An 8,491-nucleotide genomic window follows, 5' to 3' on the forward strand; every position below is an offset into this window, starting at 1 on the left:
CTATATGCTTTTTTCTTGCTGTTTTTAAATGTTTCTCATTGACTTTTGACAGTTTGACTACAATGTGCCCTGGAGAAGACCTTTTTGCATTGTATTTATTTGGGTATTTTTGAGCCTTCTTTATCTGGATGTCTAAATATCTTGGTAGACTTGGAAATTTTTCATCTAATACTTCATTAAATAGGGTTTTTAACCTCTTCATTTTCTCTTTGCCTTCTGGGACACTGAAGTTTCAAATATTTGGTCACTTTATAGTGCCTAATATGTCATGAAATCTTTGCTCATTCTTTTTTATTTTTTTCTTTATTTTTGTCTAATTGGGTTATTTCAAAAGATCTGCATTTCAGTTCTGATATTCTTCTGCTTGAATCAGTCTATTGTTGAACCTTTCAAATGTATTTTGTATTTCATTCAATGAATTCTTTGGTTCCAGAAAGTTAGTTTGGTTCTTTTTTGGTATCTATCTCTTTGGTAAATTTCTGTTTCATATCCTCAATTGTTTTTCTGTGTTCTTTGTATTTTTTTCAGGAGTCTCTTGTATCTCGCTGAGTTTCTTTAGTATCAAAATTTGGAATTAGTTTTTCCAGAATTTCATAAATTTTTGAAGAGATTTTAGCCAGTTTACTTAAAAACCAGAGGTCACATTTACTGTTTTGCTTATAAACTATGATTTTATTTTTTAAATTTTCTTGGGTACATAGTTGATGTGTATATTTATGGGGAACATGAGATGTTTTGATACAGCTCATGATGTGAAATAAACACATCATGGAGAATGGGGTATCTATACCCTCAAGCACTTATCCTTTGAGTTACAATCCACTTATACTGTAAATGATTTTAAAATGTACAATTAAGTTATTGTTAACTATAGTCACCCTGTTGTGCTGTCAGATAGCACGTCTTTTTCATTCTTTCTATTTTTTTGTACCCATCTTAAATTTTTTTATTTGGAAATATTGCTACAGAATTACTGTGCTCCTTTGGAGTGTCATATTTCCTTAATTTTTCACATTCAGAATTATTGTGCTCCTTTGGAGTGTCATATTTCCTTAATTTCAAGTGGTGTAATAATCACTTCTTCCAATTTTTTAAATTTGCTTTTGTAGGAAAGAACTTTTTCCTGAAGATGTATATATGGTGTTGCTTGAGTACACACTTTGGTTTTGATTCTGGGTGAATATAGTAGTCTCTGTATAAGACTCTAAATAGCATCAGCTATATTTGTGATTTTCTCAATGGCTTAGGGCATAGTTATTAGTGGAGGCTGTGGTGAAATTTTGCTGAGAACTGGGATGCAGGTAGGCCTGTCTTCAAGCCCCAGTGGTGGCAGCAGTGAGCCAAGTGTGCTTGTCTTTGGGGTACCATGGTGGCATATGATTGCACTGGTGTTAGGTCCAGGCAGGTTGATTTGTGAGCCTCTAAGTGGTTTACTTGGGTGCCAGAAATGGTATTGATGGATCAGGTGGGTGGGTGGGTTTTTAAGTTTCTGGGCAGCAGAAGTGGCATGGTTGATGGCAATAGTAGTAATGAGACAACCTTCTGAATCTCAAGTGATCTGTGCTGGTGTTAGTGGTGCCTGCTATGGATTGCATGGGCCAGTCCCCAGACCCTCAAGTGGTGCATGCAGTAAGTGGTAACTGTGGCAGTAGTGGCAGGTTGAGTGGGCCTGACCTCAGATCCCAGGAGGTGCTCAGGTGCCATCAGTGGTGGACAGGGCTAAGTGATCCCTAGGCCCCTGGATGGTATGCTTGGGTACTGGGGGCAGGTAGAGTTGGGCCAGGTGAAGCTTCCCTCAGGCTCCTTGGTGGTGTATGAGGTGCTAGTTGTGCTATGCAGGGGTGGGGTGATACCCAGGTCACTAGCAAAATGCTGAGGTTGCAGGGCAGCCGCTGTAGACAGGCAGCTTGGGAGCACAAGCTTCACTGGTGTTTTGGCCCCACAGTAGCCTGCAGCAGCAGTGGTTGTAGGTACTGTAATTTGTTCTTGGAGCATGTGAAAATGCATGGGCACTCCTCTGCAGGGTGGGGCAGGGTCACTGCTCAGGGCTCCTGCCTAAGCAATGGCCATTATAGCTGAGCAGGATGTGTGGGCTGTGCTCTCAAAATGGTGCTGTGCTGAAAGCTGCTTGGGACATTTATAGACCCCAGCGTGAGCTTTCTGTTGCAATGCCTTCACATGGTCTTTAGGCAACTCCCTACGCTAGTCTCTGCACTATGAAAGAACAAGGCTCTCCTGTGGCTAGGATTGCAAGAGTCCTTGGTGAAAATGAGGAACCCTAAGGTCTCTTACTGTTTTCCCATATTACAAAGCTGTTCCAGACTCCCAGGCAATCCCATGGAAACGGGACTTATTTCTCCCTCCTCCCTTGCTTTCAGTGCTTCTTGTCACTTCTCTGTTGAATTCTAGTGTTCTTTCTTAGATGACCTATTCAAAGTATAATTATCTACTTATTATTTTGGTTCCTCTTTACGGAAGAGGCAAGCACCAGATGCATCTAGTCAACCATACTGAAGCCCCTTCTGATTGTATTTTTGGATAGCCTGTCTTTGAGCTCACTGATTCTTTCTTCTGCCTGATCAATTCTGTTGCTGTGCCCTATATTGCAGTTCTCATTTTTTATTAAACTTTTCAGTTCCAGAAATTGTATTTAATGTTTTTTATTCCTTCAATGTCTCTGTTAAATTTCTTTGATAAATTTCTGAATTGTTTATCTGTATTTTATAAAAGTTTGCTGAGCTTTCTTAAAATAGCTATTTTGAAATCTTTGTCTACCAGATTATTTACCTGAATGTCTTTAGGGTTAGTCCCTGGCACCATTTTTTGTTCATTTGGTGAGACCATCTTTCTTAGGCTATTTTTATTCTTTGTAGATGTGCACATTGAAGAATTAGCTATTTATTCTCGTCTTAACAGTCTGGGTTTGTTTGTGACTGCTCTAATTCAGTGAGCTCATTTAGAAATTGAGTGGGGCTGGGTGTGGTGGCTCCTGCTGGTAATCTAGCACTTTAGGAGGCTGAGGCTGGAGGATTGCTTTAGGCCAAGAGTTCGAGCCCAGCCTGGGCAACACAGTAATATCCCAATTTATACACACACACACACCACATAAATACAAAAATTTAGCCAAGCATAGTGGCACACACCTGTAGTCCCACTCTGGAGGCTGAGGTGGGAGGACCGTGTTAGCCCAGGAGTTCGAGACTGCAGTGAGTTATGACTGCACCACCGCACTCCAGCCCAGGCAGCAGAGTGAGACTTTATCAAATAAAAAGTGAATGGACTGACTGTTGTATTTCATTTTAACACTAGAGGGGGCCATAAGCCCAGATTAGACGCAAGTCTCATGTTGGCTCTGCTAGTAATGCAGTGTCCAGGCTGGATGGGCCCATGGGAGGTCCACAGAGGGCACCAAGGCCACATGGGAGAGCCAGTGACGCTCTCAAGTCCAGAGGATCTGTGAACCATACTTCCAACTGCAGAGTGCCCACAAACAGTCTCTCTGATGTGGCATTTCCTCTGGCAGGGATGGAGAGCCACCGCCAAATTCTACTCGCTTGCTGCCACTAGCCCCGCCCCCTTTCTTTGTTCGTAGCTGACTTTAGGTGGTTCAACCCAGTTCATACTCGAAGTACTCCCCATGAGCTGATGCAGGAATGAGTCTCCTATAGAACGACCTAGGATGGTGGAGAAGACAAATGTCTGCCTCCGGCTCACTTTTTTTCCGGTGTAAAAACCATGGATCCATGGTTACTTTCTGCCTGTGGTACTGCAGTCATAAACAACCAATCCCCTTAACGTCCAACTATGGTTTTATTCGTCTTTGCAGTCCAAAAGGGCTTCACAATCTTGCTCATGGGTTCGGGTTGCCTTAGCTCTTGTGAAGGTAATTTCACGCATCAAGTTGTTAACTAGATGTTTCTGTGAGGAGATGATTGCTGAAGAGTCCGACTCCACCATTTTGCTCCCAGCATGCACTATTTCAACTAGACATCTGGAGATGAAGGCCTGGAAAGAAGACAATACAAGCCGCAACCCCTCTCCTCAAGCTTTATCTAGTAGACCACAGTGTCCTTATATTTCAGCCATCAACAACCTTTTTTATTAACACCAGATGGAAGAGATGCATACATGGGGAAGGGTATGTGGGACTGGGCGTCAGGCCAGCCACTCTCCAGCAATGGCTGGAGAGTTCAGCTACGCAGAAGCTCTTGATGGACAATTTTAATATGAATATTCATATCTTTTAATTCTTAACCTTTTCCTATAATTTCTTGATTTTAAAATCTGTTTCAAAATATACAGTTGACTCTTGAACAGCGCAGGTTTGAACTGCATGAGTCCACTTATATGCAGTTTTTTTTTCAGTAAATATTCTGAAATTTTTGGGGGAAATTTGTGACAATTTGAAAAAACTTTCACATGAACTGCATAGGCTAAAAATATCAAAAAATTAAGAAAAATCTAGGTATATTATGAATGCAAAAAATATATGTAGATGGCCGGACATGGTGCTTCATGCTTATAATCCCATCACTTTGGGCAGCCAAGGTGGGCAGATCACAAGGTCAGCAGTTCAAGACTTGAGTGGCCAACATAGGGAAACCCTGTCTCTATTAAAAATACAAAATTAGCTGGGTGTTTTGGCGCAAGCTTGTAATCCCAGCTAGTCAGGAAGCTGAGGCAGGAGAATCGCTTGAACCTGGGAGGTGTAGGTTGCAGTGAGCAGAGATCGTGCCCACTGCACTCCATCCTGGGTGAAAGAGTTAGACTCTGTCCCAAACAAAACAAAACAAAAAAAAGAAAAGAAATAATTTGACTTCTTCCTTTCCAATTTGGATGTCCTGTATTTACTTCTCTTGCCTAACTGCTCTGTGCAGGAGTACAGGAGTTCCACTAATTATGTTGAATAAAAGCGGTGAAAGTAGGCATCCTTCTCTTATTCGAGTCTTTAGAGGAAAGGCATTTGATTTTTCCACATTCAGTATAATGTTAGCCATGTGTTTCTCATGAATGACTTTTATTATTTTGAGGTATGTTTCTTCTATATTCATGTTGATGAAAGTTTTCATCATAAAAGGATGTTGATTTTATCAAATGGCTTGTAGAATCGATTGAAATAATCAGCCTGTAATCCTAGCACTTTGGGAAGCCAAGGTGGGTAGATCACTTGAGGTCAGGAGTTCAAGACCAGCCTGGCCAACATGGTGAAACCCTGTCTCTACTAGAAATAGAAAAATTAGCTGGGTGTGGTGGCCTCTGTCTGTAGTCACAGCGACTCGGGAAGCTGAGGCACGAGAATCACTTGAACCCAGGAGGCAGAGGTTGCAGTGAGCCGAGATCGCACCATTGCACTCCAGCCTGGGTGACCAAGGAAGACTCTGTCTCAACAACAAGAAAAAAAGGAAATAATCATATCGTTTTTGTTCTTCATTCTATTAATATGATGTATCACATGTATTGATTTGTGCCATTGAATCATTCCTGTATCTGTGGGATGAATCCCACTTGATAATGGTGAATTATATTTTTAATGTGTTGTCGAATTCAGTTTGCTAATATTTCGTTAAGGATTTTTGTATCTATGTTTGCTAGTATTTTGTTAAGGATTTTTGTATCTATGTTCATCAGTGATATTGGCCTGCAGTTTTCTTTTTTTGTTGTTGTATGAGGGTAATGCTGGCCATGTTTAATTAGGCTGGAAGTGATTCTTTCTCTAAAATCGTTTCAAAGAGTTTGAGTAGGACTGGTATTAGTTTTTCTTTGAATGTTTGGTACAATTCAGCAGTGAATCTATCACATCCTGGGATTTTTTTTGGGGGGGGCACGGAATGGGAGACTTTTTATTGCAGCTTTGATCTCATTACTCATTATTGGTTGGTTGAGGTTTTCTATTTCTTCATGGTTCAATGTTGGTTGGTTGTACATATCCAGAAATTTATCTGTTTCTTCTAGGTTTTCCAATTTGTTGGCATATGGTTGCTCATAATAGTCTCTAATGATTCTGTGTATTTCTGAGGTCTCCGTTGTCATGTCTCCTTTTTCATTTCTGATTTTATTTATTTGATCCTTGTGTCTTTTTTTCATAGTCGTCTGGCTAAAGATTTCTTAATTGTGTTTATTTTTTCAAAAAACCAACTTTTTGTGTCATTGATCTTCTAAATATTTTTTACTCTCAATTTCATTTATTTCTTCTCTGACCCTTATGTATTTCCTTCTACTAATTTGTTTCCTTTTTGCTTTTCTAGTTCCTTGAAGTACATCATTATGTTGTTTATTTGCAGTCTTTCTACTTTTTCTATATAGGCATTTATTGTTATAAACATCCCTCTTAGTACTGCTTTTGCTGTATGCCTTAGAGTTCGGTGTGATGTATCTCCATTTTCATTTTTTTCAATACATTTTAAAATTTACTTCTTAATTCCTTCATTTATCCATTGGCCATTCAGGAGCATGTCACTTAATTTTGTGTTTTTATGTATTTTCTGAAGTTCCTCTTGTTATTGATTTTTAGTTTTATTTCACAATGCTCAGAAAAGATACTTGATACAATTTCTATTTTTTTGAATTTTTACAGACTTGTTTTGTGACCTTAGATATGGTGTATTCTGGAAACTGTTTTGTGTCCTGATGAAAAGAATGTGTATTCTGCAGCAGTTAGGTAAAATGTTCAGTAAATGTAAGTTAGGACTATTAGATCTAGCGTGTAGCGTTAACTCCGTTGTTTATTGATTTTCTGTCTGGATGATCTGTCCATTACTGAGACTGGGGTGTTAAGTCCCCTACTAATATTGTATTGCAATCTATCTCTCCCTTTAGATCTATTAATGCTTGCTTTATATACTTGGGAGGTCTTGTTTTGGGTATATAGATATTTATAACTGTTATAGCCTCTTGCTGAATTGACCCCTTTATCATTATATAGTGACCCTCTTTGTTTTTCTTTACAGTCTTTGGTTTGTGGCCTATTGTATCTGATATAAGTATAGCTACTTCTGCTCCTTTTTGCTTTCCAGTTGCATGGAATATCTTCACTTCCAGTCTATGTGTGTCTTTGCTGGTGTAGAAGGTTTTTTTTAAAGCAGTATATAGTTGAATCTTGTTTCTTTATCCATCCAGCCACTCTATGCTTTTTTCTTTTCTTTTTCTTTTTCTTTTTTTTTTTTTTTTTGAGGCGGAGTCTCACTCTGTCTCCCAGTCCGAAGTGCAGTAGCGCGATCTCCACTCACTGCAACCTCTGCCTCCCGGATTCAAGTGATTCTCCTGCTTCAGCCTCCAGAGTAGTTGGAACTACAAATGTGCACCACCACGCCTGGCCAGTTTTTTTGTAATTTTAGTAGAGACGAGGTTTCACCATGTTGGCCAGGCTGGTCTCAAACTACTGACCTCGGGTGATCCGCCCACTCGGCCTCCCAAGTGCTAGGATTACAGGCGTGAGCCAGCACGCTGGGCTCACTGTATGCTTTTTAATTGGAGAACTGAGACCATTTCTATTCAGTGCAATTATTGATAAGTAAGAACTTACTACTGCCACATTGTTGCTTGTTTTCTGGTTGTTTTGGGACTCCTTTCTTCCTTCCTTCATTTCTTACTGCCTTCTTTTGTGGCTGAGTGATTATCTCTGGTAACATGTTTTAATCTGTTGCTTTTTATTTTTAGTGAATCTCTTATAGGTTTTTGTGCTGTGATTACCATGAGGCTTACAAAACACATCTCATAGATATAACAAGCAAATTTAAAGAAATGAAGACTTATCTTAGATCACAAAAAAAGAATAGAAACAAAGGCAGAAAACACACACACGTACACACAAATCTACACTTTAACTTCATACCCCTCACATTTTGACTTTTAGTTGCTCAATTTACATACTTTTATATTACCTATATCATAATAGGTTGCTGTAATTATTATAGTTTTTGATAGATTTATCCTTTGGGCTTCATACTAGAGTTATAATTGGATTGCACACCACAAATAATAGAGTATTCTGAGTGTGTCCATGTATTTAATTTACCTACTGGTAAAATTTTACCTACCAGTAGTTTTTATACATGAAAAATTTTCTTTTGCATGTTAGTATTCTTTTTTTTTTCAGATTGTAGAACTCTTTAGCATTTCTTGCAAGACGAGCCCAGTAGTGGTGAACTCTCTCAGCTTTTGTTTGTCTGGAAAAGACTTTCTCTCTCTGGCATATTTGAATAATTCTGCTGGATACAAAATTTGTAGGTTTTTTCTTTGAACACTTTAAAAATGTTGTTTTACTCCATCCTGACCCGTATAGTTTTCACTGAGAAGTCTGTTACCAGGAAAATTAGAGGTCCTTTATATGTGATTTGATTCTTATCTCTTGCTTTTAGGATCCTCTCTTTATCCTTGACATTTGAGAACTAGATTATTATTTGCCTTGGGGCAGTCTGATTTGGGTTGAATCTGTTTAGTGTTCTAAGACCTTCTTGTGTCTAGATATTTATGTCTTTCTCGTGTTTCAGGA

The 8,491-nt window shown here is 39.1% G+C and overlaps 1 protein-coding gene across 1 annotated transcript in view; it reads right to left on the reverse strand.

Annotated features, from left to right (window-relative positions):
• Positions 1-8,491, reverse strand: part of LOC108294373 (coagulation factor VIII-like) — an 87,869-nt gene that overhangs the window by 23,118 nt on the left and 56,260 nt on the right. The window lies entirely within an intron of this gene.

The sequence above is a fragment of the Cebus imitator genome, unplaced genomic scaffold, assembly GCF_001604975.1.
Source record: "Cebus imitator isolate Cc_AM_T3 unplaced genomic scaffold, Cebus_imitator-1.0 Scaffold576, whole genome shotgun sequence".
Lineage (NCBI taxonomy): Eukaryota > Metazoa > Chordata > Mammalia > Primates > Cebidae > Cebus > Cebus imitator.